Genomic DNA, 19575 nt, shown 5'->3' with positions numbered 1-19575 from the left:
ACTGACATACCCCTTGTATTGGATGTAACTAAATAAATTGTATATGTATTTATGTCTTTGAGTTTAGTGTATCCAGTTCTTCTTTATTCTTCCTTGGTTCCATTTTCATTGACCTTTCGTTGAGCTCATTTCTACAGAATTCTTTCAGATTGGATATCTACTTTCTAAAAATGTCTGACTCTCTTGCTATTTTATATCATAGTAAATCTCTAGGTTAGCTTTGTGCTTTTTTTTAAACTTGCACTGTCTGTAATTTCTCCTCTGGTATCTTTGAATAGTCTTTGTTGTAAGTTTCAGGATTTTTATTTTGTCTCAGAGTTTGTGCCAAAATTTTAGGGAGTTTTTAATCAGCTGCTTCAATTTGCAGTAATCAGTCTATTATGACAGTACAACATCTTCCCTAAGAATGACAAATGGAATCTTAGTGGGATCCCTAACAATAATCCTTTCTTCCTTTCCTGTAACCCTGCAGTAGCCCTGGATTGGCTTTATCCAGGCAAAGAAAACACGCTGCTGAGTCTTAATGAGTCCGCACATACTTTTTCAGAATTGCTTATACTTTAGTTGCGACACAGGTCACTGAAATTCCCCATGGTCGCAATGTGGAACCAGAGATATGTTGGAGCAAATTTGGGGGGCAGAAAGCTCTTTCATTCAAAGGGATTCATTTAATTTCAACTCTGCTAATTTCAAGTCTCCTCAGAATCTCTCATCTTTTCTTTTACTTTTTCCCAGTTTGCCTGCTTTCCCTTTGATTCTATTGGGCATATTGAAATCTTCTCATGTGGCCAGCATCCTCTCTGTTACATTGGACAACAAAACATTGGTATTACATTTTTGTTTCTTCAGATCTGCAAAGAAATAGGGAATTAAATGTTATTTTTATAAATATCATGCTCCTCAGGTAACCTGCCTGATAGTTTCTTGCCTTAATTTGCAGAGTTAAATACAAGGAGCTTGTAAGGGGAAAAAGAAGAAACACAGCTGAAAATGAAACAAGGGGCTTCTCTAGCTATAACAACCTGGTGAGATTTTTAGAGTTGGCTTAATCCAGTTCAAAACCATATTGTCCTGAAAAAGCGCCTTCCACATTTCTCTGACCCTGACTGTTTGTTCCTGCCCTTTCCTTTGGGTTAGCCCAGCTGATCACAGAGGTGGGTGGCGAGTTAGATTAGCTTTTCACTAAGAGGAGCTGGCATAACTAGCCTAGACTACAGGCTTAACTTTTGGCTGACTAGGTAAGGTTAAATGGATTTCTGTCCCAATTAGTTGTCTCATGCTTTTCTGAACGGTTAAATAACAGCCATATACCAAAAGTGTCGGCATTTCCAGGATGGGTGAAAGGATTAAAATTTGTAAAGTCATCTAGATTTCAGATTTGTTTGGAATTAAATGTACTGTAACAATAAAGTTATTGTTAGTCTTGCACTGAGCACTCCCATTTTGCTTCATAGCCTAATAGCCACCAGAAAAGACATTTGAAAACTTATTGTATTATTATTTATGATACATACAAAGCAAATAGAGAAGAAATGCCACAATAATAATTTAAACATACTCAGTTTTAGCACAGAAAGCAAGATCAAACTAATTAAATCCGTATTATCACTTTCTGTACGAACCACACACTGTGCTAATGTGCTGTAAATTCAAGTCCCATTAAATAAAGACCTGATTGTGCATGCATATGTATGTATGCATGAGAGGGGGGACGGAGAGAGAGGAGATGCAAAGAGTCCTTCCATCTCCTGGGGCTTGTTGCAAAACCCCTGTTAGCTCCGAGAAGGACTGGGGCAGGGACTTTCATGCCTTTGTGCAGTGTCCAAGTAGAAAAACGCGAGGGTAGTAGCACTGCTGTTGCTGTTGTTTCCTAAAAGAGGTCTGGTGAGATGGGGTAGGTGTGAGGTAATGAGCGATTTGGCACAGAGCATTCCTCTATGTTCTGCTCTGAATCTCCAAGAGACATACTGGCTCAGCTGATCAGATTCCTTTAATAACACAGCTTCCAGGTCTACACGTGCTGCTCCTTCTCTGCTCCATAGCCAATGATGGTCATGGCTTGAGGCCACAGTCTAACACTGTGTCTCCAGGAAGAGTGTTGTTTTTAATGTCAATCCAGTGTTGTTTTAAAAGAGAGACAAAGAATTAATGCATTTCCTGGGGTCCTCAGCTTTCCTGGATACTTTTCAAGCTGTTTCAGAAGTCGGTATTTGCTAAAAGCTGTCAGTAAGTTTGTGACAACATTGCAGCATCTCAGATGCAGCAGCTATGGAGCTAGTTGACAGAAATGTGTTGAAAAATGCCAGCTTGCTGAACTTGGAAACATTGCCTTCAAAGGACATGCACTAATATTTGCCATGATGATAGCCAGGTATCGGTCTTGACCATTTCCTCATGAGTTTGCTCAACTGTTTGGGTTATTGAAAGCTGCTGTGCCCACAGGAATGGACCAGATCTGCCAGACTGATCTTACTTGCAGTCAGTTGGGTGACTGGACGACTGGGTCTGAAAGAGCGCAATAGGTAGAGAGGTGGCTAAAAAAGAGCTAAGGGAATACATTAAAATATTGTTTCCAAGTATATGGTCAGAACGCTTTTGCTGGCTTATTGCTCCCATCTCGGTTATTTTCCTTGAATGTTCTTTCAAGACAGTCACTGGCAAAAGTTACTGAAACCAGTACATTTTAAACCAGGCAAAAAGTGAATTTCTAGTACACACAGCTCAGATTCCAAGAGATACTTGCTTCCAGTTAGGGAACAGGAGGAATAGCATGCAACTTATTAGACTAATAAACTGGATATCAATGAGTTACTTGCATAACCAAAGTTATCCATCTTCATGTCATGCAGCAGATTTTCTAAAATGGGTAATTTTTCAAAAAAATCCGAAGATGTCATCCCTAGATAATTTGGAAACAAAGTTAACACCGAAATGTATTGTATTATGTATTTGCTATAAGCAGCTTTCTCATTTATAGACATATTTCCTTTCCCCAAACTATACAATAACAGCGGCAATGCAGAAAAACACTAATTTACATTAGCTGTGTACTTGATACATTTCTGCAGTCCAGGGAGGACGACTGTTCAAGGCTAAAAATTCAGTTCTTCATTATTAAAAAATACCATTCCTTGCTACAGGAGTTGATGATTCAGTGAGAATTATAATTATAATCAAAGCATAATAGGCATTTTGCGCCCCTTATAATCGCTGCCAAGAAACTATTTATTCAGCTAAAGAATTAAATCTTTGTTTGTAAGCTCTTTCTTGTTCACAATAGAAATAAAAGTGTGTGACTTGGCTCATGAGCAGATACCAGTCTGGCTATTTTACTGAGATTGAAAAATAGGCCTTCATACAGAAAGACTTGTGATACTTAAAACAATTATTTATATATATGTACCTCTATAAAATCCAGTGTTTAGCTCCAGTGAAGCTACTCATTTCCCTTTTCCTTTATTGCAGGTGGAAAACTGTGATATGCTATATGTTGCATATTGCATGCATCTCTGGCACAAGCAACTCAAAAAAACCCCAACAAAACTAAAAGCACTCTGGACAGACATGATCAAAATTGCTATGGAAATGTTCCCATATGAACTGAGACAAAAAGTTTAAAATTATTCAGGAAAAAATGAACAAGGGAGGAAATGCTGGAAGCCAAGAAAATAATAAATTATACAGATGAACTGGGTCATTTTGCTTGCTCCCTTCAACTTTGTAAGAACAATAAAGTTCCCTGAAACTACCTAATGATCTTTCTCAAAGAGATAAAGGGGAGTGAAAATGACACACCAGGTGCTTCTTATTCTCACAAGACAATATCCTAAGAAAAAAAAGATATTTCACAGAGCTGTAATCAACTTGCATCATCAGGAGAAATACTCTGGCTTGGTATGAAGAGTCCACTGCTGTCTTTTCTTACTATCTTCTCTAAATACGTAAATATGTGAGCAAATTCAGCAAAGCCTTTTAGTTTTAAGAATGCTCGACAGCTTTGTGTGGGTCTATTGGCTGAAAAAAGCAAATCTTTCAAAGGAACATCACAAAGTAAGCTCTTTTCAACCCAAATCATTATTAAGACATTCAGTTTGTTGTCAGTTGGTATCACGGAAACCGTAGCTCCATGAAAGGGAAAGACATCAGTGAAGATAACAAGAACACATATGATGACCACACCAAGGGCCTTGGTAAGGCAGAGGACACCTTAGCAGCTGTTCCTTTTCACAATGTCTGCTAGTAGCTGTAGTTTTCTAATTAGGTGGGATATCCTGGTTTAACTTAGATGGCTCTATGTTTAGAGAGATTCAACCCTCAAATTTGTTCTTCATATTGAGGTAAGAGGGCACGGCATAAAGGATACCTCATATGATCAAATCTTTCTCTGATAATTTTATTTGATCAGGGAAAGCAATGCAACGAGTACACATCATGACGTAGCCCACAAACGTAACTCAGTTTTGCTCTATTTATACAGTTATGCTTAACAGGGAAAACTTTTATATTAGGGATCCAAAGTTACAGAGCCTTGGCCAGCGGCTAAAAGAAAACAGTAATTTGCTAAGAAGCCTATACTTGTTCTAAATCAAGTGCCTTCACTTGTGTCTTGTATCATATGTGCTTTGTATGGATGTAATTTATTTTAAGGTAACTTATTTTAAAATATCCATGCCAAGTGTTTGTGTGAGTGAATGAGAATGTGCATTGTATATCCAAGTAAGAACAAAATGTTGTGAGAAAGGCTGATTTGAAGTTATTTCTTATCCCAGTAAAATGAGGGATGCTATAAGCCTGCTTTTTATTTCAAGATGTCCTGCTGTTTAGGTTAGATCCTATGTCAAGTCAGTAAGAATTCTCCCTTTAACTTCAAGAAGATCAAGATTGGGGCAGCCACTGTAGTCTTAATAAATGTAAATCTTATTAGAAATACCTTCTTTTATAACAAGTGCCAAGCTGTGCAAAGCTGCAGGCTACATTACCTTACAACATTGACTGAAATGGCAGAAGAGGTTACCATCCACACTAATGAATTTTTTTAATTACTCTTTGCAAAGAGGGTGGTACAAAAACTCTAGTGAGAAGCAAATTAATCCTTGAATTGAAATACACTAGTAAGGCTTAAATAATATTAAAAAAATTATTTTCTGGTCAGCACTGTTCCTAAATCAGTCTAGAATATGGCAGATCTTTTTTCTCTTATCAGTCACTGAGTTTTGGGAACAGAGCTGGTTACTCTTTTGGAGGACATCTACTTACCCATTACAGACAGTGGCATAGACGTCAGAAATGAAAGCTTCCCCACGCTATCAACTCTGCTTACCACCCCACTAGCTAGGGATACGGTGACGAAAGAGAAGTGTAAGGGGATTTTGGGTGCTAAGGACCATTCCAGCGGTCTTTAACTTCACCTTCCCTTGAGCTGTTACTGAGAAGTTAAGCTGCCAAGGGCCACTACATGCTTTAGTTTTCCTGCTGGCCTCAACAGATGTGTATCTATAGAAGTGGATGCTAGGATCAGACGCCCAGTAAAGGGGCTCAAGCACAGTAAACTGTGCGAGCTATGAGCTGGAGACTATGGGCTCATTCAGTCTTACGCCTGCCTTGTGAGATGCTGTGGGGTCAAAGTGATCACCCATATAAATGGCTTTCCAGACTGATGGTGCCCATTCCCGAACAAGCGGCTAGCTGCTGGGAAGGTCATTGTGTGCAGACTTTTACTGGCAGAAAAAATGGTGAGAACTGAGCCAGAGGAACATGGCTTTCTACCAGCCTTCCAATAGACATATCCTGGCAAATTCAAGTATGCCCGGTTCCTTTACAAAGAATGGGTGGCCGGCTGGGAGACAGATTTTTGCTAGGGAGATATAATAAAGAGGGGTTTTACAGTCAAATGTGGAAGTTAATATGATGTTTTCTTTTTTAACAAAAAGGCAAGTGAGCCAATGCAGGTTAATCAAGAATGAGCCTCATTTTTTCCCAAATGTGAAATTAATTCATATTGGAATTTTTAAGGTTTTAATTTAATTTCTTTATTTGAATTTCTGCATTTTCTGGTGATAGAAACAAATATGGATGCAAAGTTCCTTAATTATTTACAATCTGGTTAGAATAAACAGGTATCTATTTTCATTTACCTTCTGTGAAAACATTTTGAGTTAACCAAGAAGTCTTTGAAGTCTCTAATCTGTTTTCTAAAGAAAAAAATGTTAATTCAGCTGACTTGCTGCAAGCTACCACTCATGCATGCAAGAGCAGGAAATGCTCCAGTATGTTACAAAAATATACTAAATATATGACTAAACCCAACCACTACTTAGGTAATTGGTTCAGCCATGACAGGTTCTCAGTTTTTTTCCACGCTCCTATTACATACAACAGAGTACTTTTCTTGTCCAGGCCTGAACAATAATCAGGTACAGCTCATCAGTGAAATCACAGGCAACCCCTAGAACCATAATAAGACAGTAACAAAAGCAGAATAAATCCACGGGGAAATATTTTCTCCTCTTTTAGTTCCATTAAAAAATACATATTTAAAGCAGATTGCATGTCTCCAGAAAGGATGCACCTGATTCAAACATCAGATCAAAAAACTTTGTTTTGGGAAGGTTTGGATATTTTATTTGCATTCAGTTGTCCCTTTTTCTGCCATAGCCCCAGATGGTCTCCTTGACCTAAGGATGGCCACACAGAAAGCGGGCCAGGGAAGATCAGAACAGGATCCACTCCTCAAGTCTGGGCTGAGCCCACAGCACCACTTTTGTGGAGGGTGACTGGAGCCTAATGCCAGAAGACTTGTACCCACCATTTCAAGTGCCGTGACATGCAAAGAAAGTGACACAGGATGGTGTAATTAAAGCCTGATTCTGCTCAGCTGTGTAGAGCAGGTTTCCATGAGCACAGGTGACCACAGAAGACCATGGCAGTGAAGGGAACACCTGGGTGGCCTACAGCTTCCATCCTGGTTCCTGGATGTTCTTTGCCTCATTAAGAGACATGCTAGGGGGAAATCTGCTGTTCCTGAGTCAGATCAGGGCTTGGAAGTGGCAGACATCCTGGAGGGGAATTCCTGGGGACCTCTCCTGTGCATACACCCATATGAGCACTCAGTGTCATGCTGTTGAGAAGGAAAAATACACAGCAATGAAGTGAGGCAATTAGCTGTTCTTCAGACACAGAATCATTTCAGAAACAAATGAGCACTACATGAAAGGGCAGTAAAACTCTAGCTGTAGCACCTACACAGCATCTACTAGAAAGAGCGCAGGCAGTAACATCCATTTTTCAGGAAAGTCCTGGTTTTCAGGTGGCTTCCAAGATTGTTATCAGACATATTTGAAAAATGAGACTGCAAAATCCACAATAATTCTTTAGGTAAAAGAATGAGGCTCTCAGATTTTGACACTGCTATTCTGACTGGGCTTTGTCTGGCTCCGCCTGCTAACAAACAGTGCCAGAGAATGAACATTACCAAACGGAAGAGAACTTTGGTTTGTAAATGTAGAAGTCTGAAACAGGATTTAAAGTATGATGAATCGCCAAAATCTGGAGGAGGAGATACTTGCTGAGATGAATAAATGAGATATTTCAGCAAAAGCCAATACTAGGAGTCATTAGCCCAATCAAATTATGCAATAGTTTTCTCTACGTGGGATCAGCAAAAGACAAAACTTAATTCCAGCTTAGCAGAGGCAGCCAATCTAATCTTGACCAATTTTACACATGATGACGTCATGAGTCATAAATACCGAGGAAAAGAGGAACAACAAATAATAAAATGGCCGTGAGGATTAGCCAGATCATGAAAAATAGCAGAAATAATTTTAAGTGGAAGATACAAGGCCTGCCCAATCATCCTTTAGGATGATCAGAGGACTGGAGCACCTCCCCTATGAAGACAGGCTGAGAGAGTTGGGGTTGTTCAGCCTGGAGAAGAGAAGGCTCCAGGGAGGACCTTATAGCAGCCTTCCAGTACCTAAAGGGGGCCTACATTAAAGATGGGGAGGTGCTCTTTATCAGGGAGTGTAGTGATAGGACGAGGGGTAAGTGTTTTAAACTGAAAGAAGGTAGATTTAGATTAGATGTAAGGAAGAAGTCCTTCACTGTGAGGGTGGTGAGGCAGTGGAACAGGTTGCCCAGAGAGGTTGTGGATGCCCCATCATTGCAAGTGTTCAAGGCCAGGTTGGATGGGACTTTGAGCAACCTGGTCTAGTGGAAGGTGTCCCTGGCCATGGCAGGGGGTTTGGAACTAGATGATCTTTAAGGTCCCTTCCAACCCAAACCATTCTTTGCTTCTATGATTATCTACTAGCACTTTTCTTCATATCTTGCCCTGTACAGTGAACGCTAAGAAAGTGGAAGCAAGCAGACAAGATTATGGACTTTCATTTAGCAGGGACATTTTAGTGAATAAGAGCATGTACTCTGTTCTGATCAAAAGATCCCCATGCTTGAGATGAATACATGCTTAGGAGATGGGAAACTTAAATTGCCCTTCATGGAATTCCCATATCATCTTGCTGAGATGCTGTAGGAAGGGAGGAGACCATGGAGTTAAGTCCTCTAGCCCAAGATACCTCAGGGAGGTTAACAAGCAGGCAGAGGCATCTGTAGAGAGCACTGAGACTTTGATGAGCATCACCATTCCTCTCAGTGCCGTCCCAGCACACTGGCTCTGCCTGCTACCCACTGCCCATAGACCCTCCAAGGCCAACAGGGAAAGCCAGGTTGTTCACAAGACAGACAGAGGATCCCAGGCATGAATGTAGACTCAGTTACCTTTTAAGCCTACCTTCATTCTGCTCTGAGGAATAAGGGTCCGCTTTCACTCCTTCTCCTTCTGTTCATTCCTGAATTCTCACAGCCCTGGAAGGACCAACTGCCCCTTCCACCTAGGCAGAGCTCAGCAGAGTGGAAAGGTTATGAAGAACCAGGCGGCTGCCAGAGCCAGGCAGACACTTACATAATTCCCATCTTTCCCAGACAAATATCTGAGCTCCACAGAATATTCAGTACATACAATGTTTTGACCAATGTCCCCGTATCATCATTATGGTGTTTATCTCTGCTCATTCTGAATTTGAATGCGAAATGTTCATAAGTAGAAGCGTATACAGAAGTGTTCTGAATTAACTGTGCTTTACTAAATGAAAATTGCATTGACAATTCTTACGACTGTTTAATATATAGGGCACTGCAAAGAATCTGGAGGTACCAGGAATTTTTGTGAGTAATTGTTTTGTATGTTACAACATGTTTTTATAAATGGGTTATGTTTTATCCTGCTGGTCCTTTATCTCACTCCTGTCCTTTCCAGAAATTCTAATTTGTAAATGAAAATACGCAAACTATATATGATCAACTTTTCTTACTTTCGTAACTTCTGCAGAGAAGTAAGTTAGCCTCTAAACATGACAAGTTTATTTGTTCATTTATTTATTTTTAAATTCTAATTAGAGAAAGGAAAAGGGTGTCAAGAGTCTTTAGTGATTCACATTTTAACAGCCAGGTTATAATTTATTAATTCCCAACTTATAAAATTTTCACAACCTCTTTCCACAGGAGTCCAAGAGCGACTCAAATTTATTTATTGTTTCTACGTAGGGTGTCATTAAATATTTGTTATCTCCTAAAGTTTGTTGGGAAACGGGATTATTTTCCACATCGAATCACACCAATGCTAATGGGAAAAGCATTAGATGTTGACCCAGCAAATTAAACTGTAAAATATGAGGCTCATTGTTATTATTACATATAAACACATTTTCTGTGCTCCTTATTAAAACCATCTTAATCAAACTCATTGTATTTTAGTCGTGTTTTAAAATAATTATGCCAGAATATAAAACACATGAATATATAAAGGGAACAAGTTCCACTTGAATATGTTCAATTTAACTTTTTTTAAAGAATTTTCCAATTGGTCTGCTTTGACATTTAAATTGATCACCTACCAAGAAAAAAAACCCACACTGAGAGTCGTTTGTGCTTTTCTTAAAGCTTCCTAAGATACTGCTTCTATTATATTTTCCAACAAAACCAAAAAAAGTAATTCTGCGTATATGAAGCTCTTCTAAAGAATATTTCTGCAAATTCTCATTTTTAACTCTTTGTATTTTATTATCATTGTTTCGGTAAGAAGGACAAAAGTATCCCATTATGGGGTTCAGTGTTCTCTCCCTCCGGTGGTTACTCTTACCTGGAGAATTACTGGGGAAATTCTCCTTCTCCTCTGGTTCCTTTATGGATCTGCACTCCACAGTTTCCCACAGTGGACACTGCCCTAATTCACAGAAGTCTTACTGGGACAAGGTCATCTTTAATATTCTGAAGCTAGTAGTAGGATTCCTGATGTTGTCTGCAAAGTCCACTTGCTAGGTGGACTTCCTGTGTTCTTCCTTTATCATCGTCAGTGGAGATAGAGTCAATATAGAAACTGGACTTTAGTGGATGATTCTTCTGGCCAAGCATAGATATTTACCTTAGGATGAGAGGGATCGTGTCCTGGGTTCTGCTGATTAGCTCTGAGCTGGGTTTAAAGAGAGTCTGAGATCTGCCTCAGATTGTGTTTGCAGATGTCACAGGTCACCCGTGAAATCAGAACACACGTTCCATGTTGCTATTGTTTTGTGTATTTGGCAAATAGTGAGGCATTGAAGGCTTTATCTCCTCTGCCATTCTGATAAAAAAGAAAATAAAAAATTAATGACAACTAGAATGTTTTGCACTAAATAAGACTCTTAGTAATTTTGTCTTAGGAACCACAGAGCAAATGACTACAGCAGATCCAGCTGATTACTCATCCTACTCCCATTGGAAACACGGAGCTTTCCCCACATACCAATTCCTGATCAAAAGATATAAATGATTGACCCTTTATGTTAACTCACATTTGAAGAACACAAAGCCAAGAGATTGGTTTCTGTGCCTTGTGGTGCACCTCTGCACGTGAGGAAATGGACCACAGGCTAAGGAACATCACCAAGCTTCCTGATATTCAGCACACACTGCAGCTGGCAAATTCACTAGCCACAGTGCCTCTGGCCTCTTTTCACTAGAGTAAAAACACACACTTGGCAGTGAGCTCTGCCGTCACTATTCTGGCCACGGCGCTGGTCAGCACTGCTCTGCTCTCCCTGGTGTTGAGACGTCTCTTCATTTGCTCCTTCATTCACAATTCTACAGATGCACAAACATGTCACTTCCAAATCAGGGTGTGAACCGTTTGCACTCTAACACTGTTGAACATTTATTTGCTGCATTAAAGTGGCACTCCCATTCCTTTCTTACCAAATGCTTCACAGACTTGCTAAATTTTGCTAAATTAATATATCTTCTTAAAAATGTAACATAGCTGTGCATTCCCACTACTACTTGAAACTGATAGTTTTGCAAGCCAGACCCTTAACTGTGACAAGGTGGAGAATATGTTATGAATTTAGCAATAGGTTCCAAATTGAGCTCTCAGTTCAAGGCTTGGTTCAGCAGTTCCTAATCAGGAGACCTGTGGGCGAGCCTCATGGGGCAATGGGAGGTCCTGCCTTCCTGATGCTTGAACTCCCTGCCCAGTTCCCAAGGAAAGGCAGCGGTCACCATGGTTTTGGAGCTTTTTAAGTCAGCAAGAACTAGTAAGTTCTTCTGTAATTTTCTGTTGAGTAATTGACTTTGTTACGCTCAGAAACTCTACACAAAGGCTGTATGCACCCACATGTATGTATTTTCCACTAATAAGTGCCTAACTCTTGAAGAATTAGGTGGAAATTGAATGTTAACATTTACGGTGGAAATACCGATACAAGAAAAGACAAGAGTCAGCACTGGACCTAGGCTAAGGAGTTGAAACATGAGGTCTCAAAAGCAGTTGTTAGGGAGCAGGTAGAGGAAACAAACAGGGTCATTTGCCTGGGCTCTGCCCACACTCCATAAAAATTCAAGTGAAAGATCCAGTGTCTGGATCCTTGCACAGCAGGCTGGTGGGCATCCAAGAGGTAAAGCTAGGCCAGATTCTGTTACGTGGGCATATTTTCACACGGTACTCATAACTGGTAGCTTTATAATCCTCTGACCTTGGTAGTAAAAGCTCCAGGAAAACCCTCTGGAATTTAGCCACATACGTTTGCTGTAGTCACAGGAGTAACTTCTGGCCTGAACACTTTCAGCCGAGGCACCGCATGATTCTCCAAGCAGAGGAACAAAGTATATCCTACTCTTACCTGAAGACCTGAGATGTATTTAAAAATTGCACACTGATTTTGAGAAAATGCATCCAGAGAGGCTGTGTAATCTCTGTCTTTGGAGTTTTTCAGAACTTGACTGGGTGAAGCCCTGAGCAACTTGCTCTAACTCTGAAGCTAGTGCTGGTCTGAGCAGGAGGTTGGACTAGAAACCTCCAAAAGTTCTTTCTAATGTAAATTTTTCTATGATTTTATGACCCTATAGATCTCATGCATAGAAGAACCACCTATTGGCATTTAACTAAGACATTGAAAAGTACATGAATACCTGCCTTGCGACTAGCACTTGCTGTCGTGGCAGCAGCGATCTGACAAGGTATCAAAGTGCAACACCCAGATAGCCGGGCTCTTAAGAAACCTTTCCCAGAAAGGAACCTTTTACCAAGTGGTTTGAGCCGGTGTGGGGTCGGTGACCAGAGAGGCCTGCCAAGGCATGCTTCGCTTGGTGACACAGACTCCATGTGGGTCACATGTGCCGCTGGCTCGTGCCGCTGCCCTGGCCGCCGTCCCTCCTTCTGTCTGTCACTCGACAGCCCTCGTGCAGCCAGCACGGAGTGTACAGGAGGGACATGCAGAGGTTTTTAAAAAAAAAAAAACAAACAAAAACCTCTCGTAAAAATAACTCGGGAGAGTCCTCACACCAAAGCTGGAAATAGCAGAGAAAACACCTCCCATGCTGGTTCAGAGGGTCCTGCATGGCGAGGAGGAACCTCTCCTTGCTAAAGCTCCCAGTTGTCAGTTTGCATTTCGACTACATTGCTGCAGGCTCCCTGAAGCTGTAACTGTTCTCTCAGAGGCACTGTACGTTTACTAGCGATATAACAAGGTGATTCAATCAGCCATTTAATGCTCGCAGTGAGTGGCGTAGGAAACAAGCATCGCCATGTGCTTAATACCGGAGATAAGCTGTTGAGGTGGAAGGAGATGGTTAGATGTTGTGTCGCAGTCAGACGAAAACAAAAGCCTGACGGACAAGTCCTGGGAGGGAGGAAGGGGCAGGACTAAAGCATGGGAAAGATTAATGTGAAAGGAGATGCAGAGTCTTGAACAATTTATGTTAGTGCATTTATTGAGAAACAGCAGTATCTGCTCAAATTCAGAACCTGCTCTAAAGAGGAAACAGGTGTCATCTTTGAATGGGCTGTATACAGGTTTTCTAGTTCAACATCATGGAGCCCAGGAGAAACGCTATTATTTTTTTATATCTTACATGAGAGGAGACAGAGTCGGGGGTGGGGAGTGTTGAGGAATCAGAGCAGGAGGAGTAGAAAAATTCATGTGTGGTTTACAAGGAAGAAGAATGTGGTTAAGAGGGCTTTTTTTTCTTCTTTTTAACCCCATAACAGATTAGGGAGAATATTGCTGGCTAAGAATTTTACCAGAGGACCTAAAGAATGCATTCCTAAGCCCAATTTTTTTTTTTTTCTGTAGTTTCAGAAAATGTATCAAAGTGCTAGGGTATCCGATTATTCAGCCCCTGCTTTGGCATCATACAATACGAACGAGTGCCACACAGCATGGATTGAAGATTCAGAGAGAAAAAGCTGTTGGGATTTGATAGTGTTTTGGATCTCAGAGAAATCTAAAAATACCAAATACAGCCGGCACATGTGCAGTGCTTTAGCAAGCTGAACATCTGGGAGTATTCTCAAAAGCTCCTCTTTTGTGTTGCTTGTTACGCTACCAGAGAGCAGCAAAGTGGAAATGAAAACTTCGCAGATTTTTGTAGTGCTTCTAAGTTCAGATACAAAGACATTAAAAACAATAATGGGAAAAATTAATATATGCCAGTTTACAGCCCCCAGTTATTCTAGTCTTAGAGGACACTTATGTGTGGTATGCTGCCTCTCTCTCTAGTTTTCTGGATGAACTATTATGCTCATTGTGGAAGTATATGCAGATTTAAAATGTGTACATCGATATTTCCCTTATGGTGTGGTTTAACTGAGACTTGTGGAACGCTTTGCAAACTCAAAGTGAACTTCACATAGTGAGGTAGAAACAGTAATCATGTCACCCACCATTCAAAGACATCACTTTTATTGACACAGTACTTGCTTTTGATACAATGATGTCAATGCAAAAAGCTTCCCTGTAACTCAAAAGTGGCAAAATAAAGATCCAGGTCCAAAATAAAGCAGTTTTGCTATTCTATAGAAGGATTTTTGCTATAGACTTCAGTGAGGTGAGGATTTCACTCAGTCATTTGATATTTGCTCATTGATTTATATTATACAAACTTATCTAATAAGACTATTTAAGGGAGTAACTACAACTGTATGTCTCTGGGTGTCATGCATGCTTAACAGATAGGGGTCAAAGAGTATAGCATCTGCCCAAGGCTGTTTTCAAGTCTTAGACAAATAGCATAGTTTTGGAATCTTCTGGATCAAACAGTAACTTTCCCAGATATATACATATTAGAAGCTTTTATCAGTTAGAAAGGAATAGGATTTTGCCAGGACTGAACAACAACAGGGACAAAAGGTGTGAAATGGCAGCAGCCAAGGCCAGAATCTGATTTAAGTGGCCTGAAAGTCATCCAAAATGAAGGGGAAAAAAACCCTTTTTGTTATTTTTTTAATGCACTTTTCAAACTGTTCAGCCACGTGACTGAGATTTAAGAAAAAATCAATATAGGGTCTATGGTAAACAACGCAATTTAAAAAAGAAAAACAAGGATGCTCTCAGCTGAGTGGATCTTTTCTTTGGACTCTGTCTTTCTGCACAACTCCAGGTGGGCAGTTGGTGCTATCTCCTGGAAAATAAACACTTATGGAAATAATACTCAGAGGGCAGATCAGCACAGTACCCCCAAGTTCACACTGTGTTGGTCTGTAAGTAAACACAGAGCTATGGAGAAGGCCAACCAAAGAACTTCTGAATAGTCTCTGCTATATACTTCTTTCAAAAATGAAACGACTTCAAATTTCAGAGGGATGAAGACAAGGTAAGAACATGAAAGAGGATCCTGTTTATCAAGGGCTTTGGCTTCCATATGGCCAAAAGGTATTGTAAGAAATGCCGTCATCTTGTAAGGTGAAAACAAACCACCTTGGACAAAAACATATCAGTGAATACTGACCACATAAACTGACTTGACAAGACCTTTGCTGACTTACAGAGAAATCCCTAAGTTACAGAGAAATCATATACTAAAGATATAACTTAAAAGATATATTCATTCCACAACAACATCTTCTACATGCTTACAGACTAAGTAAAAATCCTGTCATCCTCCAGTGATGTGTGCTCTGCTTTTGCAGGCTGGCCTGCTTACACAGTCACTGAGACAGAAAGATAGAGGAGGCAAGGGGATAGGAGTACCCATGTCCATGTAACAAGGCAGATTTTGTATTAGAAGTCAATGCATGTGTATATTTTTATGTAAACTAATAAGAATCAGCAGGAAATTTGCACAGACCCTGTGAGCCATCACTTAGAGAAATACAGAATAGAATCATAGAATCGTTTAGGTTGGAAAAGACCTTTAAGATCATCAAGTTCAACCTTTAACCTAACACTACCAAGTCTGCCATTAAACCATGTCCCTAAGCACCACATCTACACATCTAAATACCTCCAGGGATGGTGACTCCACCACTTCCCTGGGCAGCCTGTTCCAACGCTTGATAACCCTTTCAGTGAAGAAATTTTTCCTAATATCCAATTTAAACCTCCCCTGGCACAACTTGAGGCCATTTCCTCTTGTCCTAACACTTGTTACTTGGGAAAAGAGACCAGCACCCACCTCGCTACAACCTCCTTTCAGGTAGTTGTAGAGAGCGATAAGGTCTCCCCTCAGCCTCCTTTTCTCCAGACTAAACAACCCCAGTTCCCTCAGCCGCTCCTCATAAGACTTGTGCTCAAGGCCCCTCACCAGCTTGGTTGCCCTTCTCTGGACACGCTCCAGCACCTCCATGTCTGTCTTGGAGTGAGGGGCCCAAAACTGAACACAGGACTCGAGGTGTGGCCTCACCAGTGCTGAGTACAGGGGGACGATCACTTCCCTGCTCCTGCTGGCCACACTGTTTCTGATACAGGCCAGGATGCCGTTGGCCTTCTTGGCCACCTGGGCACACTGCCGGCTCATACTCAGCCAGCTGTCGACCAGCACCCCCAGGTCCTTTTCTGCCGGGCAGCTTTCCAGCCCCTCTTCCCCAAGCCCGTAGCATTGCATGGGGTTGTTGTGACCCAAGTGCAGGACCCGACAGCACTGAGCCTTGTTGAGCCTCATACAGTTGGCCTTGGCCCATCGACCCAGCCTGTCCAGATCCCTCTCTAGAGCCTTCCTACCCTCAAGCAGATCAACGCTCCTGCCCAACTTGGTGTCATCTACAAACTTACTGAGGGTGCACTCGATCCCCTCGTCCAGATCATTGATAAAGATATTAAACAGAATTGGCCCCAAAACTGAGCCCTGGGGAACACCACTTGTGACTGGCCACCAAGTGGATTTAACTCCATTCACCACCACTCTTTGGGTCCTGCCATCCAGCCAGGTTTTTTACCCAGTGAAGAGTACACCCATCCAAGACATGAGCAGCCAGTTTCTCCAGGAGAATGCTGTGGGAAATGGTGTCAAAGCCTTTAATAAAGTCTATCTACACAACAATCACAGCCTTTCCCTCATCCACTAAGTGGGTCACCGAAGGAGATCAGGTTAATCAAGCATGACCTGCCTTTCATAAACCCATGCTGACTGGGCCTGATCAACTTTTTGACCTGTATGTGCTGTGTGATGGCACTCAAGATGATCTGCTCCATAACCTTACCTGGCACCGAGGTCAGACTGACAGGCCTGTAGTTCCCCAGATCCTCCTTCCGGCCTTCCTTGTAGATGGGTGTCATATTTGCTAACCTCTAGTCAACTGGACCTCCCCAGTTAGCCAAGACTGCTGATAAATGATGTAAAGTGGCTTGGTGAGAACTTCCACCAGCTCCCTCAGTACCTTTGGGTGGATCCCATCCAGCCCCATGGATTTCTGTGTGTCTATGTGGTGTAGCAGGTCGCTAACCATTTCCCCTTGGATTAAGGCGGCTTTATTCTGCTCTGCTTCCCTGTCTTCCAGGTCAGGGGGTTGGGTACCTGGAGAACAATCGGTCTCACTATTAAAGACTGAGGTGAAGAAGACATTAAGTACCTCAGCCTTTTCCTCAGCCTTTGTCACTACGTTTCCCCCCGCATCCAATAAAGGATGGAGATTCTCCTTAGCCCTCCTTTTGTTGTTAATATATTTACAGAAACATATTTTATTCTCTTTTACCACAGTAGCCAGATTAAGTCCTAGCTGGGCTTTGGCCCTTCTAATTTTCTCCCTGCATAACCTCACGACATCTTTGTAGCCCTCCTGAGTTGCCTGCCCCTTCTTCCAAAGGTCATAAACTCTCTTTTTTTTCCTGAGTTCCAGCCAAAGCTCTCTGTTCAGCCAGGCCACAGTTCTTCCTCACCAGCTCATCTTTCAGCACATGGGGACAGCCTGCTCCTGCACCTTTGAGATTTCCTTCTTGAAGAATGTCCAGCCTTCCTGGACTCCTTTGCCCTTCGGGACTGCCTCCCAAGGGACTCTGTCAACCAGGCTCCTAAACAGGCCGAAGTCTGCCCTCCAGAAATCCAAGGTAGCAGTTCTGCTGACACCCCTCCTTACTTCTCCAAGCATTGAAAACTCTATCATTTAATGATTGCTATGCCCAGGATAACCTCCAACCATCACATCACCCACAAGTCCTTCTCTGTTCACGAACAACAGGTCCAGCGGGGCACCTTCCCTAGTTGGCTCACTCACCAGCTGTGTCAGGAAGTTATCTTCCACACACTCCAGGAACCTCCTAGACTGTTCCCTCTCTGCTATATTGTATTTCCAGCAGACATCTGGTAAGTTGAAGTCCGCCATGAGAACAAGGGCTAGCGATTGTGAGACCTCCCAGCTGCTTATAGAATATTTCATCTGCCACTTCATCCTGGTTAGGTGGTCTATAACAGACTCCCACCATGGTATCTGCTTTGTTGGCCTTCCGCCTGATTCTCACCCATAAACAGTAAACCCTATCATCACCATCATTAAGCTCTAGACAGTCAAAACACTCCCTAACATACAGGGCTACCCCAGCACCTCTCCTTCCTTGCCTATCCCTTCTGAAGAGTTTATAGCCATCCATTGCAGCACTCCAGTTGTGTGAGTCATCCCACCATGTTTCCAACTATATCGTAATTTTCCTGCTGCACAATGGCTTCCAGCTCCTCCTGTTTGCTGCCCATGCTGCGTGCATTGGTGTAGATGCACTTCAGTTGGGCTATTGATCCTGCTACCTTTCTGGGGGGAGAAGCCCTAATTCCTATGTGACTGTTCTGAGGCGCTTCTGTGGTTTCTAACACATAAATAACCTTTGCATCTTTGCTGCCGCATGGATGTCCATCCCCTGCCTACACTGAGATGGCAGACCGAAGGACCTCACTAGCACGCTGTCCCTCAAACATTGGCATGCCGTGCCCAGGCTTATCTCTAGCGAGCCTGGGTTTATCCCTTTCCCCCTTCAAATTGAATATGTTGATTAGAATATAGTAACTCACAAAGACAATACTTCTTGAGGCTCAAGTATTTTATAATATCAGTTTATGGTCTCGCAAACATTGAGCTAAGGAGGCAGGTGCCCTGAGCAGTTGTGTAGGCTGGTATACCCAGCCCCACAACATGGGAGACGACTGGCTGAACACATTCCCTGGCTCAGTGGAGCTTCTCTGCAGACCTCTTTCAATCTTTATAACTATTTTAATAATCTAAATTTAGCTGGGATGGACTTTCCAACAGTATTTGCCTCCGATCTATTTAAGTTAAGAATTTTAATTAGGTAGTCATCAAGCAGTAACTGCTTAGAAAAGTCACTAATTGTTTCTGTATGTTCATCCTTAACATGGTGCCTATGGGCACGATTTACAACAGTCATTGTATGCCACAGCCACGAGCAGCTATCAAACTCAGACTCTGTGAATCAAAACCACTGAATTCCTCCCACTGTCAAAAATGAGGAGGCTCTGCAAAGCTGTTAGGACCAGCCACAAAGCATACATCGGATGTTGCATCCTCACACACAAAATGGTGGCCAGGGAGTTACAGTTTTGCTTTCTCAGTCCCCTTTCCCTAAAATCAAAATAGAAATAAACAAATAACCTTTTCCTTCCTTACCCCTCTGCCCCCAGTAAAGACACCAAAATGGGATCAGTGCAAAACTAAGCAATAAATGAAACGGAGTATTTTGGGGGGACCAGGTGTTCCATGTCCAGATCATCTTTAAAAGCTCAATAGGGAGAGTTACAGGCAGGCTGCAAAAGCTGAAGAATGGC

General features: G+C 41.8%; 1 long non-coding RNA gene across 1 annotated transcript; it reads left to right on the top strand.

Moving 5' to 3' along the window:
• Window positions 1–498: 498 nt before the first annotated feature.
• Window positions 499–6793, top strand: LOC128142086 (uncharacterized). Its single transcript, XR_008235258.1, has 3 exons — window positions 499–826; window positions 941–1025; window positions 3466–6793. It is a non-coding gene; the product is annotated as an uncharacterized LOC128142086 (long non-coding RNA).
• The last annotated feature ends 12782 nt before the right edge of the window (window positions 6794–19575 follow it).

The sequence above is a fragment of the Harpia harpyja genome, chromosome 5 (assembly GCF_026419915.1).
Source record: "Harpia harpyja isolate bHarHar1 chromosome 5, bHarHar1 primary haplotype, whole genome shotgun sequence".
Lineage (NCBI taxonomy): Eukaryota > Metazoa > Chordata > Aves > Accipitriformes > Accipitridae > Harpia > Harpia harpyja.
The sequence above is the reverse complement of the archived record's forward strand: the minus strand, read 5'-3'. Positions and strand labels throughout refer to the sequence as shown.